The sequence below is a fragment of the Micropterus salmoides genome, unplaced genomic scaffold, assembly GCF_014851395.1.
Source record: "Micropterus salmoides isolate LMB-PRFRI ecotype aquatic unplaced genomic scaffold, ASM1485139v1 Ms_hic_scaffold_12, whole genome shotgun sequence".
NCBI lineage: Eukaryota > Metazoa > Chordata > Actinopteri > Centrarchiformes > Centrarchidae > Micropterus > Micropterus salmoides.
The window spans coordinates 18,880,446-18,901,824 of NW_024040263.1; the positions used below are offsets into that span (position 1 = coordinate 18,880,446).

A 21,379-nucleotide genomic window follows, 5' to 3' on the forward strand; every position below is an offset into this window, starting at 1 on the left:
TGGCCGACTTCCTGTTGGTTTTAGGGCATCGCTCCAAGAGGCTTTTTTGTGCGTCTGGACAAGATACACGTACCACAGAAAATTCGTGCACGTAGGTGAAACGTGCGGCGGGGGCTGCTTCGTTAAAAGTCACTTCCTGTTGCCAGCAGGTGGCGCTATGACTGTGGGTAAATGTCGGCAAGTACATGTGTTCAGGGCGGGACTCTCCTCCTAGATGTACAGTTTGGTCCAGATGTGAGCATGTACACTGAAGTTACAACAACTTCCTGTTTCATAGCGAATCATCGACGCCACGGACACGCCCATTGACGAAAACTCGCAAATAGCACAACTTTTCTTCGTCAATGCCTTTAGAAGGCACAGCAGAAATTTGACGATTTGTCGATCCGACTAAATCCCTAGGAGGAGTTCGTTAAAGTACGAAGTGTGTAAATCATCCAAAAATGGCTGTAAAATTCAAAATGGCCGACTTCCTGTTGACTTTAGGCTATGGGTTCTTGAGGCTTTTTTGTGCGTCTTGATATGATACATGTCCCCAGAAAATTTCGTACATGTAGGTTGAACGTGAACGAGGGGCTAATCTTTTCCAATTTTCTAGGTGGCGCTAGCAAGTCATTTTGCCACGCCCATGTGCGAAACTTGTAGAATACGAAAAAAAAAAAAAAAAAAGCAAATTCAATAGGGACCTCGCACGGTCGTGCTCGGGCCCTAAAAAGCCCAAGTCCACCCAAAAGGGAGTTCCCATCTCCCACAGAAAACTCTGCTCTAAACTGCCTGAAAACAGCTCGTTTGTGCCGCTTCCCTTATATCCCTGTGACGACACAGGAATGAAACCTAAATGCACCTCATACAACGCTCGCAAAGCGGCTAGCCCGACACTCCCTCAAAACCACTGGTGGAAAAACACTGAGCAGCAGCACACACCTCTCCTCTCACTTCTAAACACTAGCTACCCTCCAGGCTGCAAGATGCATCACTCCATAGCTAAAATGAAGAGTTAAACAAAGGGTGAAAAAGGAGCTGCAGCAATTTGCAGTATGAAAAAAATATGGTGTTTTTTGAAAATTAAACCATGTAAACCTGTTCTGGTACAACACCTAAATAGGATTTTGAAACTGAAAATGAGCATAATACCACCTCCTTACCTCCTACCTACCACCTTTAATATTCTGTAATGAGATCATATTTAATCTCTTGTAAACATGGATTTCTAAACAGGATTACTGTTAATATTGTTGACAAACAATATGATTTAAACAACCATTTTTTAAGACAAAATGTATACTGTAGACTGTGATTAATTTTTATAATTATGGTGATGATAGCGGATAATTTTGCCGAGAAATACTCACCAGCACTGCTAAAACATGTAGTGTTATCTTTACTAGTGAATGGATATTGATATTGTATAACTAATGCTATGCCTAAATGTGACATGGATCACTGGGGCAGGGTGAAAATATTTAACCAAGCTCAATTCAAATCTAACAAATAATAAGAGCTAGAAAAAAACAGCACAAAATGCTCAGCTTTAGAAACTCAAATGTTTGTTTATCATGTTTTTCTTTGTGCATTACAGAGGAGCCACGGCCTTCCTTTAAAGTCCCACCAGTAACTCAAAAAGGAAACTATTACAGTCTATCCAAACAAACGGTCTCTTTAGCAGCAGCTGGCTTGCCTCCAGTTCAATCTGTTAAAAGCCTCACTGCCAACTTCCCTTGCTTTTTGATTCTCTTCATAGGCAATTTCTTAAGTGACCCTTAAAAGGCTCTGCGTTTAGCAGACGAGAAATGGTGCTATAAGGACAGCCACCACATCTTGCTACACATTGCTTGGGTCATTGATTTAAGTTAATGTAATTAGAAGAGGTGGAATGAGGCGGGGACGTATCTTTTGGGGTGTTTCAGTATGAATATGTGCCTAAAATATAAACAAATTGTACATAGATTATTCAACAGTAATACATTTAGTCATTGCCAACAATGCTCTGATAGTGGATGATTATCTTCTATTTTTTTTCTAATGCAGATTATGCATTATGAATTTAAAGTAATGAAACAGACAGCTTTGCCATTTACTGAATATTTCAAAAGTTCAGCTATTTCACTTTCAAAATTACTGTAGAAATTAAATTATTGTACTGTGTATAATTCAAATACACTATACTGTAATACTGTACAATACTGTATATAACAGCTACAGCTTCCTGTAGTTCAAATTATAATTAGGCTGTAGCCTAAAACAGTACTGTTCTGTTTACAAATACAGTATCATCAGTAGTGCAAATAAGGCTGCTAATCCACAGCTTGCCGGTGGTGCATTTCTTCATTTTTAACAGGCCTAAAAATAAACTGGAGGCTATCAATGCTGAACTGGTTGCAGCGTTTGAAAACAAACAAATTCATAAAATATTGAGTTTTTCCCCCATATGTTGTCATGTATGAAAGACACAAAGTGAGCACTGTACACGGACTACTTGATTACTATAAGAAAATTATTTAAACAGTATTTGTATGGAAATAATTCTGTCCCAAGTTTTTTTTTTTTTAATCCATAAGCGCTATAACCGTGACCACTATAAGCTGTTTCCACTGTATGCTGTGTCATCCTACAGAACCCAAGACTTTTAAATAAATAAATTCCTTTCAAATCATTGAAAATCAAGGGAACTGGTTAGCCAACTCAATACATCAGAAATCAATTCATTCTACAGCACCTAATGTATACTTGACCGCTAATGAAAAAGCAACTGATACACCAGCTGTTAAGCTGCTGAGAGTGACACCTGATGTCATCAGATGACAACAATCAATAGTGCTCCCAAATCATCCTGCATCCTCCAGGTGGTTAGTAATCCATATCCCTTTCCTCAGCTTCATCTGAAAACAGCCTTGCACTTCTTTTTATTGATTGCATATAATAATGGTTATCTAGCATTTGAGGCTTATTCTAGTTCAACATTCAATATGAGTTGTTCTGAAAGATCAGCCTATGTCTGAAACACATTTTACAGCCAACTTTAAATAAAAAAATAAATAAAATAAAAAAACCTGTAGGACGACTCCTATCAAGATCAGGGCCTTTCAGTCTGTGTTTACAAACCACACATCATATTTACTGCACATGCTGCACACACTGGACGACACAAATAACCACATCTTTTGTGGTTGATATAATAAGACTCATTACCAATCTCGCCTTCTCCTCAGGGATGGAATAATGTTGTACAACTTACTTATCTCCGTCTTCCAGTCTTTACCAGTCAACAGCGACACAACCAGCCAGTCTATTCCTGGAGCTCAGACTGTCTCATAGCTTTACACCTTATATTTCCAGAGGAATTAGAGGCATTGCAGATATAAACCTATGATGTCACAAGCCTTGGCCAACTCATCCATCATGGCATTATGGTCTTGAAAGCCTTGATGTTGTCCTGGAGTTGTGGTTTATAAAATCAATGCGAGACCCTGGGTGTCTGCGGCAGGAATGGCAGCAGCAGGGAAATGTGACACCAGCTCAGTCAATAGCCTAGTTTCCACTACAGAGCCAAGACACAGACAGGGCTTTACATATTGTTCGTGCCCCTACAGGCCAAAAACAGCATTTCTGGAATACTTTAATGCTAATAGGGGTATACATTTCAACTCTGCCAACAGTGTTTTCAACTATGTGTGATTAATATTTCAAGCTTGGTCAGAAAGCCTAGTTCAGTCCCCTTGAGACAGAGAGGAGGCTACTGGCAATCTAGCCAGTGGTTTGGGAGAGTTGTGGGTCGGGGCTTGAACCTACTCACTTAGATAATGAAATAGCTAGGAATTTGGCTAATGGACAGAGTGCTCAAGTGGCAGAGAGACTGCTGCTGACCATAGTCTATCAATGTAGACAGACAGTTGTTAGGATCTGCAAAGTATTCTCCAGAGGGAATATAACCCAGATAGAAACCTAAAGAGTATGAAGAGTATGAGGTGCTAACTGCACTCTGATTTACAGTAGCGCATGTAACAACAAAGGGTCTCTTTCTAAACCTAAAACAAAAGGTAAATTTTAAGAGAGATGGATAATTATTTCTTTCTTTGTTGAGTTTATTGGCGGCTGTGGATAAGGGGAGAGAGCAGTCGTCCACTAATCAAAAAGTCAGTGGTTTAAATCCCCAGGCTCCCCGGACTGCACGTCTGCATGCAAGATTCTGAACCCCAAATCATTTGTGAATGTGTATGAATGCGTTTAGAATCAGAAGGAGCTTTATCGCCAATGTGTAAACAAATTGTATAATATGCGTTACACACATACGAGGATTTTGTTTTGGTGATAAGGTGCTACAGGCAGACAAACATATAGTTGACATAAATACATGTAGAAATAACGTAAAACTTTGAATAATAGCCCGGGCTTTTATTTATTTATTTTATTTATTTCACAAACCTGAAACTACTATGAAACAGTTTCTTTATTTCAAACAGAATAATACTTATGTAAAAATGATCAAATAATATCAAATACACCTCATTCATTTGATCTAGCTCCGACAGACGGCTTATGCGCTTTTATTTTGAAGGCAGCAACCTCACGAAAAACACAAGACGGTGCAGGATGAGAGATGTTAGCAGACAGAGAGCGATGGACTTCACATAACAAGATTCACAACTTGGCTTAATTTTTCTGAAAAGCTGTTTTGATTCTTTTGATCGGTGGACCCTTACAGACTAAGGGAAGATAAATAATCAAGGAACGGACAAATTCGGACTTAACGAGCGCTTCAAAGTTAACGTGAGTCAGCACTTTTTTCAACTTTTCCACTCTTGTAGCCATGCAGGTTATTACACCGGTAAATCTAGAAGAATTAGACATTGGGTCCTGTTGTTTCGCTTAAATGAACTTAACGCAAGATCATTTTACAGTAGGCCAGCTCTTGTTGAGCTCCACCCCTTTAATTTCTGATTTGCTCAATGATCACAGCAGTGTTGTCAAATAACACAAAAATGATTAAAAGGCTCCACAAGAATGAGACATTTCTTCTCTTTGCAAACCTGTTCTGACAGACTGTTGATTTCACTAACAAGATTAGTATATATATATCAGCCTATATGTCAGCCTGACTAACTCTAGAGAGACCATCTTTAATTTCTCACTTTATTACGCGCATTAACATGCTCCAGTTGGCCATATTCAGAACTTACTACCAATTACACTAAATCAATGACATGACATCAACTAGAAAGGGAAAACAGGTGACATATATTCTTTATTAATGAGAGACAATATCACAAAAGAGTTAATTCTCTTAAAGACCAACGTGAGGGGGATCTGGGTGTAGAAACGTCAGAATTCATTTGGTCTAAAATGACGGGAGCATAGATTCATCTTTTATACGATTTAACATTGTGTGATGCAGCATCCATATAGATGTGCGACAGTTGCAAGCAAAAACAAGCCTCTCTGATTCTGATGTTTTGGGATTGTCCTAAATTATCAATTTGTTTTGGCAAATAATATTTGATATGCTTCCAAAACTAGTTAGTAAATGAGAAAACTTTATTTGTATAGTGCTTTTCCCCTACATGAGTGTTTACAAATACATTGACACAAAAACGAAATAACACAAGATAAAATGATCACCAAGCTACAAAAACATGTGAACTAAAAACACAGTACATAAGAAAATACACAGTAAGTACACTGTACGTGGTTATAATAAACAATAAATAAAATACAATTTATGTACTATATTTGGGCATTACTATCGATGACAAGCTGCCCTTCAACCTCAGGGGGATGCTTTGTGTAGGAAAGCTCACAAGCGCATGCACTTTTACAGTGGGGAGAACAAGTATTTGATCCACGTTTTCCTACTTAAAAAGCATGTAGAGGTCTGTAATTTTTATCATAGGTACACTTGAGAAACAGAATCTAAAACAAAAATCCAGAAAATCATATTGTATGATTTTTAAATAATTAATTTGCTTTTTATTGCATGACATAAGTATTTGATCACCTACCAACCAGAAAGAATTCCGGCTCTCACAGACCTTAGTTCTTCTTTAAGAAGCCCTCCTGTTCTCCACTCATTACCTGTATTAACTGCACCTATTTGAACTCGTTACCTGTATAAAAGACACCTGTCCACACACTCAAACAGACTCCAACCTCTTCACAATGGCCAAGACCAGAGAGCTGTGTTAGGACATCAGGGATAAAATTGTAGACCTGCACAAGGTTGAGATGAGCTACAGGACAATAGGCAAGCATCTTGGTGAGAAGGCAACAACTGTTGGTGCAATTATTAGAAAATGGAAGAAGTTCAAGATGAAAGTCAGTCAATCACCCTCGGTCTGGGGCTCCATGCAAGGTCTCACCTCCTGGGGCATCAATGATCATGAGGAAGGTGAGGGATCAGCCCAGAACTACAAGGCAGGACCTGGTCAATGACCTGAAGAGAGCTGGGACCACAGTCTCATAGAAAACCATTGGTAACACACCAGGCCGTCATGGACTAAATCCTGATCATCTAGATCCTGCAGTGCACGCAAGGTCCCCCTGCTCAAGCCAGCGCATGTCCAGGCCTGTCTGAAATTTGCCAATGACCATCTGGATGATCCAGAGGAGGAATGGGAGAAGGTCATGTGTCTGATGAGACAAAAATAGAGCTTTATGGTCTAAACTCCACTCGCCATGTTTGGAGGAAGAAGAAGGATGAGTACAACTCCAAGAACACCATCCCAACCGTGAAGCATGGAGGTGGAAACATCATTCTTTGGGGATGCTTTTCTGTAAAGGGGACAGGACGACTGCACTGTATTGAGGGGAGGATGGATGGGGCCATGTATCACGAGATCTTGGCCAACAACCTCCTTCCCTCAGTAAGAGCACTGAAGATGGGTCGAGGCTGGGTCTTCCAGCATGACAACGACCCGAAACACACAGCCAGGGCAACTAAGGAGTGGCTCTGTAAGAAGCCTCTCAAGGTCCTGGAGTGGCCTAGCCAGTCTCCAGACCTAAACCCAATAGAAAATCTTTGGAGGGAGCTGAAAGTCCGTGTTGTCCCGCGACAGCCCTGAAGCCTGAAGGATCTGGAGAAGGTCTGTATGGAGGAGTGGGCCAAAATCCCTGCTGCAGTGTGTGCAAACCTGGTCAAGAACTACAGGAAACATATAATCTCTGTAATTGCAAACAAAGGTTTCTGTACCAAATATTAAGTTCTGCTTTTCTGATGTATCAAATACTTCTGTAATGCAATAAAATGCAAATTTAAAAATCATGGGATTTTCTGGATTTTAGTTTTAGATTCCATCTTTCACAGTTGAAGTGTACCTATGATAAAAATTACAGACCTCTACATACTTTGTAAGTAGGAAAACCTGTAAAATCAGCAGTGTATCAAATACTTGTTCTCCCCACTGTATTAGCTTTTAATGTTGACACCACCTTTATGAAAATATTTTATTCTTGTTCTACTGAATCATACATTCTCATTGGTCAGCTGTTAAGGGTCAATTAACCTTCCACAAAAATCAATTGCAAGACATTATCAAAATCGCAGGCATAGCTTAGAACGACCTTTCGCATTTATATAAGGTTAGGACTTTGAAGAAGGCCCAGTCAGTCCTGGCTGATCCCCTGCACCCTCTGTCTAAGGAGTTAAAGTTGTTTCCATCTGGCTGTAGATACAGGACGCCAACATGCAGCACAGAGAGACTTAAGACTTCAATGTGATTCTACTTTGTTGGTTATTTTATTTTAACTGTGGCCTTTTAAACCATAGTGTATTTTCTTTATGTATTATGTATTTATTGCCTATGTATAAATAGTTTGCTTGATGGTTGTGTGATGACTGCACAACAATTGCCCCTCTGGGATAATAAAGATAATTTTGATCCTTGAAATACACAAAAAAATATTTAAGACACAGACCAGGTGCACACCGAATACCCAAACACCTGTCTAAACAGGTATGTCTTTAGCTGCCTTTTGCAAGAATCCACAGAATCAGCAGACCGTGAAGGTGCAGCCAGAGCAATCAAAGGTTTTGGTGCAATAGCCTCAAAAGCTTGATCATCATGGATCTTAAGGTGAATGTGTGGGACAGAAAGCAAATGTAGATTATTTGACCTAAGAGAACGACTTGATGAGTACTAGTTAAGCCACGCATGCAGGAGCCTGAGCCTGAGATCTCACTATATGTGTGATGTGAAACCATCTATTTGTCCTAGCAAGTAGCCCTGTGGGAACATTCTGAAGTACCTGCAGACAATCAAGAGCAGACAGGCCAAGTGACGAAAATGGCTTGTTATAATAGTCTACACATGATGAAATAAAGACGTGTAGAAGCATCTATAAAAACTACCGATAAATCCCTAGAACCCCCGCCTCCTAGCTTTAGCTGGTTTGGTAACAAAATCTTATTTTAAATAACAATAAAAAAAATTAACAAATCTTCTGTCTTTGTCTTTGCCACACTGGTAGCCATATGACAAATTTTGATTTGTTGGAAAGCGTTTAATCCTCCAACGTTTTCACAATATGTTGTATTTTATTTGGGGGTCAGCTGAGTTTCTATGCTTTAGTTAAGGCTCTAATAAATTTATGAACAAAGTCTTTAGTATATATGTACGTAACTGTAACTAGGAGCGTTGAAATTAAAGCATGTTTAATATTCATATTTCTCTGCTTCTGTTTCTGCTGTTGCTCATTAAACCACGGTTACGCTGCGTGATCATGCGCAGTAGACGCTGGTGCCAACAGGAAGTAGCCCTGTAGTGGTATTTTACTGGTCCAAAACTGGCTTCACTGCTCTTCATTCAAACCAGCTGGGTGGTTTCATCCAGAAATATACTGTCTATGTTGTTATCCCCTTTAAATGTGGAGACAGGCCTCTGTGCCTCATTCCCTCGGAGCTGTATAGTTTTATAGTCAGGACAAATCGCCCCTGTCTTACAAAGCCCATACATAACCCGCATGTAGGGGTTTGGGGAAGAGATCATCTTTCATTTTCTGCCACACTCCCTCTACACTGGAGTTGACTGACTCCACTTGTGTGAAGCACACTTACTGTGAATTACGTTAAGTGTATGTGGCACTTGACAAACATTTAAAGCAAGGGTGCTTTCTCGGGCTTGGCTACGTGAGCGTATTAGAATGAGCTTAAGTGCAGTTGTATTGTTTGACAATTAACAAAATCTGAAAGCCATGCTAGTGTAAAAACACATGCTCACTATAGAATACCATGATCAGACATTTTAAACTGGATTTTATTATTAGATTGTAATGGTCATTGCTTTCATGGAAGCTTTAAGTAGAGCTTCATTCTCATACTTTTTGTTCATCATATAAAAACATGGGGGAAAAATAGAGACATCAACTATGCCTACTCTGAAAACAACCAAACTATTTCACTCACTGTATATTTTTTTGGCATTCTTAACAGATCTGAGCCAAGGGTACTGTTGAGAAACTACTGTGCCTCCACAGCAATAAATAGCTTGTTGTTGCTGCCTGTGGAGAAAAAAAGTTAACTATAAAGTGTTGTGAACACCAAGCTCAGTCTTTTTTCTCCTTTTCTATTTTAAGCACTAGCATGACACGCCAGAGCAACTTGTAGTAGTCCAGAAAGCTTCAAATCTACTTCATTGGTGAGAGTAACCTACGTTAACAAAAGATTACTTGTGAAGTTGAGAAGTGCTGTGAATACGGGGTCAGGATAAAGATTGTTTTCCCCATAATAAGGGGAAATTTGACTTTAGCTGTGAAAGTGGGGAAATTTTCACATTATTATAGAAGTGACCGACAATACAGAGAACTGGCAAATGGTATCTGCTCAGTAGGCAGACTATAACGAATATTCATCATAGTCAATACACAGAGAAAGAGTTTAATCTATCATTTCACCACACTATATCCCACTTCAGCTTCATTATTTATGAGTTGGTGAATAATTCAGAGGCTTCTCCTTGAATGGAGTGTTGTATACAATGTTTTACATGACTACTGAGACAAAATAGTTCTTCTACATCTAGCAGCTTCTTCTGGATCTGGCGGACTTTCATTATCAATCACTATAAAACAATAATAACCTTGAGTCAGATTGTGATCACTTGACAATATTGCACAACAACATCCTTCCTTTTGTCACGGAAAGTTATTTACACTTCCTTCAACAACAGTAATCATGAACATTTACTTCAACATAACTGTGTCCAATACCCTGATACAATTCAACACTGAATGAGTCATTTTGAGATTGGCATTTTGAACAAGTCCATCATCTTACCGTGCATGCCCACAGTGGAAATAGCAGTTGTGGCCAGTGCTGTTACTGGACTTACTCTCGGGGGCTAAATGAGGAACTGACCTTCAGATCACTGCCTCATCACTTCTTCTTCTTAACATCTACTAGGTTTTATGTGCATCCTCCCTTGTAGATCCTGACAAGGACATATAAAAAACATGTGTAACTGTTAGTTTACCAGTTTACCATTTATTCAAATATTTAAACATGAGTACCATACACTTTAAACTGAATTAACAAAATTGTCTCTCAAACTCTATATGTTAAAAACACCAGAAGAGTACATTTATGGACACAGCAATCCTGAAATACATTAAAAATAACTTCACACATGCAATTACTCAAAGGCTTACAGAACAAGTGTGATTAAAATTATGAAGCATCAGTGCAAAGAGCTGTGAGGGATGAATAATAGTGAGACTTGTAATAATTTCATTATGACGACAGCACTGAGGTTCGAAAACAGTTCAAGAGATGATGTTTGGAAAATGTTCACATCCTCACACAGACTTCGCATCTCACAGTCAGCAAGTGTGTGGCAACTACAGTACGTAACATGCAGATTTATATGTGGGACTTGCCCACACTAACAGTGTGAGCTACTACAACAGTAACATCAGGAGATACTGTGTATTTACACTGCCTGTCAAATTGCCATGAAATTTGTTTAAGATTCTCATTGTCTCCAGAGGATGGTTTAAGATGATTTTGGTGACCAGCTGGCCTGTCTTCCTACCAACACTTTGGCCAACAGAGGATTAATTATAATATCTTGTTGACTCACTGGCCCTTATTCTGGCACCATCACCAGTCCAAAACATCTACTTCCCAATTTTCATTTTCAGTTTGTGGTTTCCATTCTAATGTCAGCTTCTTTATGCATACAAGCCACAGTCTAGTTATTTTAGTATTTCTCTTTATGGAAGGCCACCTCAGACTTCCCATAGCAAGAGTAATGGGAAGAAGTGAGTCTTGTCCACTACACGTGCTGAACATAAGATCTCATACATTTTCAATAGTAATGTAATTTTCTCAATTCAATGATACGTTACTCATATTTCTTTTTATTTCAACTAACTATATTACTTGAAATTTTACCCAAAATGCTACAACATAAAGTGGTCAAATTATTTTGACTAGCAATCTATGTAAAACTGTATCCCTCTATGTGAGCAGTACATGAGTGCAGTAAACTGTCAGCTACATGGCCTACAGAGCTTTAAGCCCAAAAATGAACCAGACATTGCCTGTTTCCGAATATCATTTAAAGCAAACAGCAAATCAAAGTAATTTCAGGATTCATATAAAAATACATGCTGCTTATGAAGAATTTAGTTTCCCTCCTGTTTCCATGTTTAACAAATTGAGTTTTCCAAATGAAGCTTACACGACTCCAACATCTCCAACACAGTCCCATGCTGTAAATGGAAAACTGAGTGTGAAAGAGCTCACCAGTAACATGGGCCGGCAGCCAGCTGGCAGAATGCCTTAAGAGTAAAGAGGAGTGCTCTTCTTCAGCAAGACCTTATAAAACCCGAACAAAAGCTCTGATGGGAGCAATGAAATGACATCTTCCTGGTTTAGTCCATCTGCACTGTTGCTATTGTGTGAAGGTACAGTCTGATCATTACTGAGCACATATTCAAAATGCCAGCGGGAGCTTAATCAGTTGAATTCTACTGAAGACGTGGGAGAGTGTGTGAGTTTCAGTGGTGTCTGTGTGCCTCTGAAGAGTCAGAGCAACAAACGAAACTGCCTACTCATTCTTCACTTCCAACCCCAACACATCTTGATGACGACTCTCTGGACAAATTCTTTACATATCCAATTACTAATCTTTGGCTGTTAATAGCACTTTGGTGCTCCACACAAATCAATAGTTCCATTTTAAAGCCATTCAAAAGGCAATAATTCAAGTTCACCATTGCGGCACCTTGTTTGAAAAGTACCTTGGCTTCGTCCTAAACATTCCAGAGACAGTGTAAAACATTGCACTATTTTCCAGAGTCTACATGCCCAAACTCGCATAACGGCGAGCTACTATGCAATACTTCAGCCTTGTTCCAAGTCAAAGAGTTCCTCACAATCCTCAAGATGTGACTTAAATAACTAATGTCATACAGCGTGTGCACTGTGCATACTAAAACAAGGTATTGCTACCCTGTGTTTTTCTCTCTGTCATTGTGCATCCAATTTTGCCATCCATCCAATTTTATCACACATTCCTGACAAATGGCCCAGCCTGTCCTTTAAAACGGAGAAAGACAAAAAAAATGTAGTCTCACTCACTGTCACAAATTACATAATGCGAAGATATTTTGTCCTTGATCTAGCAAGAAACACAGGAAATGAGCAGTTTCTGTGCCTTACTCAATTTAAATGGTCAATACAACCTACTCTCTGTATCACTGAGAGTTTTATAATAAGGAGTATGCATAGAAATCCTTTTTCGGTTTATGACTCTTTAGGTTTTAAAGCATTTCCGGAGTGTCCCAATATTTTGAGATAATGTGTCATGCACAGTGGAACGAAGGTTGGCATGGGAGTGCGGGAAAGAAATTCCAGAGGCCTGGCCAGCAGCTTGATACTCCTGTTTCTAAAGTGAGCTTCTTATTATAAAAGGGAAAAGGCACAGTGTTTTCTGGGCATGTTATGCCGTGGTAGATGACAACAGATAAGATCATGGAAAGAAAGTGAGAAGTGATGAGAGGATTTGATTGCGACATTGAACGCAGGTGGACAAGCCTAAGGGTTTCCAAACTCCAAATGAGGAGGGCAGTGAAATTAGATGTACATTGCCGTTCTTGTTAGATCGGATGGACAGTGGTACATTGTTGATGGGGAGATAACTATAAAAATATATAAATATACTGCACTCTGACTTCTATCAAAAGAGGCATCAATCGATCGATTACACCACTTCACAGGTTTCCAGAGACCATGAAGATCAACATGCCCCATTAGTAACCTACTACACCTGTTTAAAAACAGATTTACAACAAACAAAATCTCCTTTCTGGAAACATTAACATAAAAAAGAGCTACCTTCTATTTTACATGGCTTGTTAAAAATAAATATAGAGCTTGCTTGCTGATTCTGTGGATGTGAAGTGACCTTTTGGCTGAACCCATGTTTCCTTACAGATACAGAATGTAAACCTTTTGATTTGTACCGGTTAGGGGGAGGGGAAAAAGAGCTGGCTAGGGTTAGCCCTAACCCTCAGTAACAGGTGCACAGGTTGTGCAAACGCTGTGTCAATTCAACTATGGAGATGCAGCTGTTGCATAGCTGCATGTTGTACGTACAACGCCTTTTTTCTTTTTCTGCATTGCTTTCACAGCTGCAGAAAGTATGACCTGCTAGTGTAGACTGCAAAGGAAAACACCATGCAGTAATGCTGCATTTTTCACTCCTTCCTCTTGAGTGCTCCAAAAGTAGACGATATAGGGGGTTAATTTTACCTGGGCGCTGCATCTAGGATGAGGTAGTGAAGATGTGAAATAATCTATGACACGCTGAAATAGATTTACATGTCTGACAAGTAAAGGTAATATGAAGAGTACTGCTGCTTCCAGAAAAGTATTTAGTCTGATATTTTGTTAGTTAAAATAGCAATGCAACAATATTGTGTGTAATCCAACAGCATGGTGCACGTATAACAGCAAAGCTGAGAGTGCCATATATATATATATACACACACACACACACACACACACACACACATATACAGTGAGGAAAATAAGTATTTGAACACCCTGCTATTTTGCAAGTTCTCCCACTTAGAAATCATGGAGGGGTCTGAAATTGTCATCGTAGGTGCATGTCCACTGTGAGAGACATAATCTAAAAAAAACAAAATCCAGAAATCACAATGTATGATTTTTTAACTATTTATTTGTATGATACAGCTGCAAATAAGTATTTGAACACCTGAGAAAATCAATGTTAATATTTGGTACAGTAGCCTTTGTTTGCAATTACAGAGGTCAAACGTTTCCTGTAGTTTTTCACCAGGTTTGCACACACTGCAGGAGGGATTTTGGCCCACTCCTCCACACAGATCTTCTCTAGATCAGTCAGGTTTCTGGGCTGTCGCTGAGAAACACGGAGTTTGAGCTCCCTCCAACCATAAGCACTGTGATTGGTCAGCTGGGTAGCCTCGCAATGCCTCCGAGCTGAGAGGAAGTGCCCGTGCTTTGAAGTAACTTTTACTAGCCAAAACGGTGGCTGTAACACGATGGATCAATATATTTGACCGTCACAACTCGAGCGAAATGACTCGTTTCACTATGAGAATGTGATCCATTCGGTCGATAACATTTGAAAAGGCTACACCAGCCGCACGTTTACAATTTTACCCCCATTCACGTTAGCAGAGGGCTAAATCGGAAGTTAGCCTGCTCGGCCAGCAAAAGTCAACACAGTGGACGATGTAGCGCTACTGCCGACTAGCATTTGGGGGTGTATTTATAGATTGACGGACGCACAAGTATAAATGCCTGGCTACACACGTAGACCCTACGCAGGAGTATAAATCAAGCTTTAACCCCTGCGGACTGTTCTGGCTATTGACTATTTTCAATAAAGATTTGCTTGAAATATCTGTGGCAGATGGAAGTTTGTTTGCTAGAAATAACGCATACACGTCAGAAACTAGCTGTCTTGATCATCTGTCCCATCCTGTGTGCCGAAACTAATTAATTAATTTTTTAAATTTTTTAAGAGGCACCATGGAAGACATGGACAGTATGACTTGTGCATTTTGCAGAGAGAACTGGGGGTAAGCTAGCTACATTTTCCTGTGTATAGATTGTTAACTTCATAATTAACATTGTGTTTCCGTAGCACTTTCTGATGCTCCGTTTGCCACATCGTGGAGGCACAGTGAGAAAATAAGGCACTGGTCATGGGGAATCCACTCTTGGTTCCGCTTCAACTGTGTGCCAGCCTGACAACGGCTGACCAAGAAATGTCAGAAATTCATCCGAATGACGCACGACTGAAATGACTCATGCAGCTCAAAAATCAGGTCAGAATGGGCTAAAATTGTTCAGGGTATGCCCAGCTTAAAACAAAGTGTAGGGATAAGACCGGTTATGCAAGACTCCTCTGCTCAGGGCTACTCTTTAACTTTTGGAGGTTGTTCAGTATGTCTCACAGACGGTGCTTTTTTGCTTGTGAAGGAATAGTTTCGGATGGACAGATGGCTGGTAACGATAGCTGCTGTTAGCTAGATAGCTGTGCAGCTAGAGGTGCCATTATGAACTTACTCTCCCCAGACTGGGAGCTCGGAGCATGGGCCTAAAAACCTCCTCCTCACGGAAGTCCAAGGCTCCCGTGCTAGTGATGTGAACATCAACACAATCCCCCGATGCTTTAGCTCCTAGTCCGAGCAGAGACAGCTAAGCTAGGCTAGTAGGGCCACTAGCTGCATAGCTAATTAGCTACTGGCAGATAATGTTACAATTTGCAGCATTTAGCAGTTACTTTAAAGCTATCTGTCTATCTAGAAACTCCATAAAATATGATCTAGTTTCACAAAAATCAGTGAATGAAGATATAAATGTTGTGTGTTTTTGTTCAATTTTCTGTGAGGCCGTGGGCAGATCTGCCAGGCCAAGCACATCAGACCCCAGAAACATTCGGGTCTACTGTTTCTCAAACCTAATTTGCATCCAATTTGTTATCTGATAAACAGTAAATTCATCAAATTCAATGTCGCTATTTTCCAAGATAAGTTTAAACTGGGGTAGGTAATTTATTACAAGAGAACTTTTGTTGTGCTTGTTGAAATTCTCTTTACAACCTGACAGCAATCAATAAATCAAATTAGGGCTGAAACAATTCATTGATTAAATCGATTACTAAAATGCATCGACGCAAATTCTTTGCATCAACACTTTGTTTAATCCATATAACTATGTAGCAAACTGTTTCGCACGGACATTTATTACGGTCGCACATAGCGCTTACGCTATGTGAACACGTCGTGATTATGATGGCGCTGTTTGCAAAGTGGAGGAACAGACAGAAAATAGTGAGGGGCAAAAAATAAAGTGTTCATAGTATGGGATTATTTCAAGCTAAAAGAAAACAACAACAACTCTGGAATGTCCATCCACCGTAAAACAAAACTTACGTCACAGACAACGTAACAGCAACTTTAGCTTTTAACTGAAATCCTGACTGATTGTTGAGTTGAAGGCTAACAAAAGTAAGCCACAATCCTCAGATGAAAATGTACACACGTGCATTTGTTATTCTCCGCCTGGACCGTGAGTTTGGGTTGTAACGTCACAGTCATGAGTTAACTGGGTGTCGGGTAGCTGCACCTTAGTATAATGTGTATAGCACTCGGGTGCTGGTTGATGTTGTTGGTCTGATGTTTGCTGTATGACACGCTATGAATTTCCAGAAGGACTAATAAATATCTATCAACGTAATCAGCTGATCCTGTTACTGGGGGGGGGGGGGGGGGTAATCTGTAGAAGCTTTGAATACTAAAATCATCGTTAGCTGCAGCCCTAAATCAAATGCTCTGACACTAAAGTTTCATTTCATGTGGACTGAATAAAGTGATTGGATGGCCTACCTACCTGCGGCACTCTGCCCTTGCACTAATTGCACATGAAAATGTGTTTTGGCTGAGTGGCTTTGGAGAGAGGCCTGAAGGGAGGGGGTGGGATATTTTCAGTTTGATACTTTCAAAATCTAGATGTCTCTTCAGACAGAGGCTGCACTAAATAGATAAGATAAACAAGGAACTGTGAATCATGCAAAGCTACTCTAGTGGAATCCCACAATAAAAAATTAAGAGCTGCAAATAAGCATAATAGGTCCCCTTTAATGTTTCAAATGATTCAGTTAGTGTACAAGACATGGCTGTATGATTTCAATGGCAAAGTGCAATAAAACACTTTCCCTCAATGAGTGTGCCTAGACTAACCAGAATAAAAGACTCCTCCACTTGTTATGATTGTGAATAGGCCAACTTGTTAATATATCATAAGACAAACACTGCAGCAATGCTGTGACAAATACTGCAATGATAATTTCATCCATGCCGCCCACCTCCATGAGGCCCTACAGTTCTTTGTGCATAATTTCTGTATTAATGTCAGAGCTTGTTGAAAATGTAAGGGCACTAAATTTATATTGGAAAAATTAAAAGACTCTTTATTGGCAAGTGAATTTACTTAAATTACACCACTAATTCAAATCAACTAGCCTAACCTTACAGCCCATCATTCAGCTGGTAACAAACTGTAGTGACATAACGTTACACCTGGTTCACACTAGAAATTAACAGACAATTCATTGTATGGATTTAGTAAAACAGGTGTGTGTATGTATGTGTGTATATATACACACACACACACACACACACACACACACACACACACACACACACACACACACACAGGAGGTGGAAAAGTAACTGTAAGGACTGTGTCCCACATGAGCACAACAGTTAAACCTACGTTTTTGTACCTGCAGTAACAGCAATTTAATGACTGACGGGTCTCTATTTTTTTTTTTGTCACAATTGTGTAAATCTAAAAGACAGATGGAGTTCTTAAGATTAGCTACACAAGAAGGTTTCACTTCCTTTTACTGGGTAGCCTGTACAAAATGTAGTTTCTTTCTGTCATAAGTCAGATAAAAATGTCAGGTAATTCCTGGTTAAATACCAATGAAACACCATGTGTGAACACTCCCTCCTAGAGCATTTGAAAAACAATTGTGAGGGGTGTAACACACGGCACATGGTGGCTATACTTAACTTTACTGGGATAACTGCAGGAAATCTGAGATGAATAACGTTATTAGTATTCGCCCGCATTTGTCCCGGCGGGTAAGAGCAACAAAGGGCTTGCCGAGGCATGCTTTCAGAGACTCGTCCAAGTTAATGTTAGATGAAAACGACCGTTTTTAGCTAACACGTCACATTAACTGTCATTTGCTCTGTTATTTGTGCTTTTCTTTGTTTAACTTAGCTCGGTTCACGGCTATTAAAACTCCCTTTACCAGAGCAGGTTTACGTGGTGCTTTTGAGATATTCAATATGTTCAAAATTCGATATGGCCGTTGACCCAAACATTTTAAGTAAACGTTAACTTTTATCGGCTTTAACGTTCCCAAAAACAACCGTACGGTCTAAAGAGACTTATTTCACTCACCTCCAAGAAGAAATTACTGGATTATAATTCATTAGAAGAGGGAATATATCCGAAATGGTAAGATACTGTAGGTTACTGTCCACCAGTGTGTCACTACTTCCCTCTTTCTGTCTTCCAACATCCTTCGCTGCAGCTCCACAGAGGAGCAGGGGGCGGAGTTACGCCGAGCTGGCCCCGGTCCAAGCTCTCTGACACCCGGCTGCGTGGGAGCCAACCGCCCTGTAGTTAGCTCAATATGTCATTGTAGTTGCATTTCACAGTTCGGCATTCAGTTACTTATAAGATTCAAATCCTTTCTATGTGTCTCTAATAATGTCTTCATACAATACACTTTATTTTCTTATAAGGTATTTTATTTAGATGGCGCCAATTTATAACATATATCTTAATGCACTTTTCATGTAGAGCAGGTCTACACTGTAGGGTGACCAGGTCTACACTGTAATGCGACCAGACGTCCCCGTTTTCCGGGGACAATCCCCTGTTTTGGTGGCCTGTGCCCGTCTGGAGCTGTCCCCGTAAATGTCCCCGTTTTTAACTGTGTGTTAATCATAGACTGTATAAGGTGTTAACAGACCTGAAATAAGATTTTACGTGGCCACAACGACTGGGCAGCAGGGCAGACAGGTGTCGTGCGTGAGCGGGAGCGCGCGCAATACACTTTAAAGCTGTATCGCCCAGTCTCTTGACGTCTACAGCTGCTTTTATCTGGATCAAACAGACACAACGTGCAAATAAACATCACTTTGTATCCGTGGTATAGCAAAGGCAAGTCTTCGTGATACTTTAACGTTTCTTTTAACAGAATAATCAAAGTTGTGGCCAAATAAGTGTTTGCAGTTTATAGCGTAACCAGGCATGACTCACATTTAGCCTACATGATCATAGGTAATGGCAATAATAGAAGCCTGCTGTTGCCGATGGAATTTGTGTTTGGTAGGCCTATGTCTAATATCCTTGTTTATATTTGGAAAACGAAATGAAGCCAATAATCAACAATACTGCTTAGTTATATATAAAATAAAGACAAGATCTCTTTTGCAATTATCCTTATGAACAATCCAGTCCTTTTTACCTGCCTTTAAATGGCCAATACAAACCATAATACAGTATTCCACTTGCCAGAAAGTGACTTATTGACTAAAAGGTAGATTCTGCCTCAAAATTACTTGATTTCCTTCAGAAGAGTTATATTTGACAGATTATTTTTTTAATGATATACTGATCTCCAAACCAAAAATGTCCCCAGTTTTCATTTCAGAAATCTGGTCACCTTAGTCTACACCGTTCAATTGCACGTTCCATATATAGATGTAAAATAATAGTAATAATAGTGGTAATAGTAAAAATAATAGTAATAATAATGATGATAATAAAAGGACTACTAATGCCTTAAAAGGGTACTCTTGCAATGTAGTAGTACACTTCTACAAAGTTGGAAGACTTGCAACAGACACATAAGAAAACAGAAGGGTCAAAAACAATGCAGCAGAGGCCGAGAAAGCTTGACCCTAGTATTGGCCAAGCCTAAAAAATGCTGACTCCTACAGTCCCACAATGCATCTGGATAGCATCTTTAATTAGACCAGCCCAATCCAACATCATGATTAGCACAGTGCCCATTTAATGACTGCTATAACGCAGCTGAAACATAGAAATGTGTAATTCTTTTTGCTGTATTCTTTGATTGTACACTTCTGCAACAGGATCCCAGTGTCATCTTAGGTTGAAAGGTTACATTATACTACGTTGCTACTGTAAAGTTCCTCCAGTACATTTCTCGTGAAAGTGGTAATGCATTTATACTGAACCAAATTATAAACGCAACACTTGAGCTGAACTCAAAGATTTAAGACTTTCTCCATGTACACAATTATTTATATAAATATTTCTCTCAAATATTCAATATATATAATATGTTCACAAATCCGTCAAAATCTGTGTCAGTGAGCGTTTCTCCTTTGCCGAGATAATCTATCCACCTCACAGGTGTGGCATCAAGATGCAGATCGGACAGCATGGGTATTACACAAGTGTGCCTTAGGCTGGCCACAATAAAAGGCCACAAAATGTGCAGTTCCATCAAACACCACAATGCCACAGATGTCGCAAGTTTTGAGGGAACATGCAATTGTGTACATAGAGAAAGTCTTTGAGTTCAGCTCATGATGAATGGAGGCAAAAACAAAAGTGTTGCCTGTATATTTTTGTTCAGTGTATGTAGCAGTAAAACAACGAAAACAGAAGCTATTATGTTGTGTAGATGTGTATTTTGGATATGAGAGTTGCTTGTTCGTCTGTGTGCAGGTGTGTTTATGCAAGGGAGGGCTAAGTGGCCGTGGTAGTGGTGGGTATTGTTTTGCTTTTTGCAGCCTGTCCAGAGCTCTGGGGGAAAAAAACTGTTCTGTAGTCTGTTTGTGGGTGCTGCTGGGGTTGTCAGTCTGCCTGAGGGGAGGGTGGTGAAGAAGGGGTTTCCAGGGTGTGAGGAGTCCTGCTGGATGTTTATGGCCTGTTCGAAGAGACGGAGTGGATGTCCAGCAGCTTTGGGAGGGGGGAGCCAATAATCGTCTCAGTTGTCTTCACCACCCACTGCGGGTCTTTCTTATCCGCACAGTACAGCAATAAGTCAAGACACTTTCTACTGAGCAGTGGTAGAAGCTGATCAGCAGTCTTTGGGGAAGCTTGTTGCGTCACAGGGTCCTCAGAACAGTCTTTGCTGGGCTCTCTTGATGATGTGGGTTGTGTTCAGGCTCCAGGTAAGATTCTCAGTGATGTGTACTCCAAGGACCACACACACACATTATTTATTTATATATACACACACACACACACAGGCCTGGGCTTTAAGCTCCCGGTCCATCCATCCATCCATCCAACCTTACACACACACACACACACACACACAAAGCAGCACAA

At 39.9% G+C, this 21,379-nt stretch overlaps 1 protein-coding gene across 5 annotated transcripts in view; it reads right to left on the minus strand.

The window, feature by feature from the left end:
• Positions 1–18,613, minus strand: part of LOC119899311 (inactive rhomboid protein 2-like) — a 43,478-nt gene extending 24,865 nt beyond the window's left edge. For 2 of the 5 annotated variants that reach the window (XM_038713835.1, XM_038713839.1), the window contains exons 1-2: positions 18,464–18,613; positions 10,265–10,418 (exon numbers count right to left, since the gene is read on the minus strand). The gene's annotated coding sequence lies outside the window, so the exon portion shown is untranslated. Of the gene's footprint in view, positions 1–3,235; positions 3,405–10,264; positions 10,419–18,463 lie in introns of those variants that run through there. The other 3 variants (XM_038713836.1, XM_038713837.1, XM_038713838.1) reach the window with 3 other exon arrangements.
• Between the last annotated feature and the right edge of the window lie 2,766 nt (positions 18,614–21,379).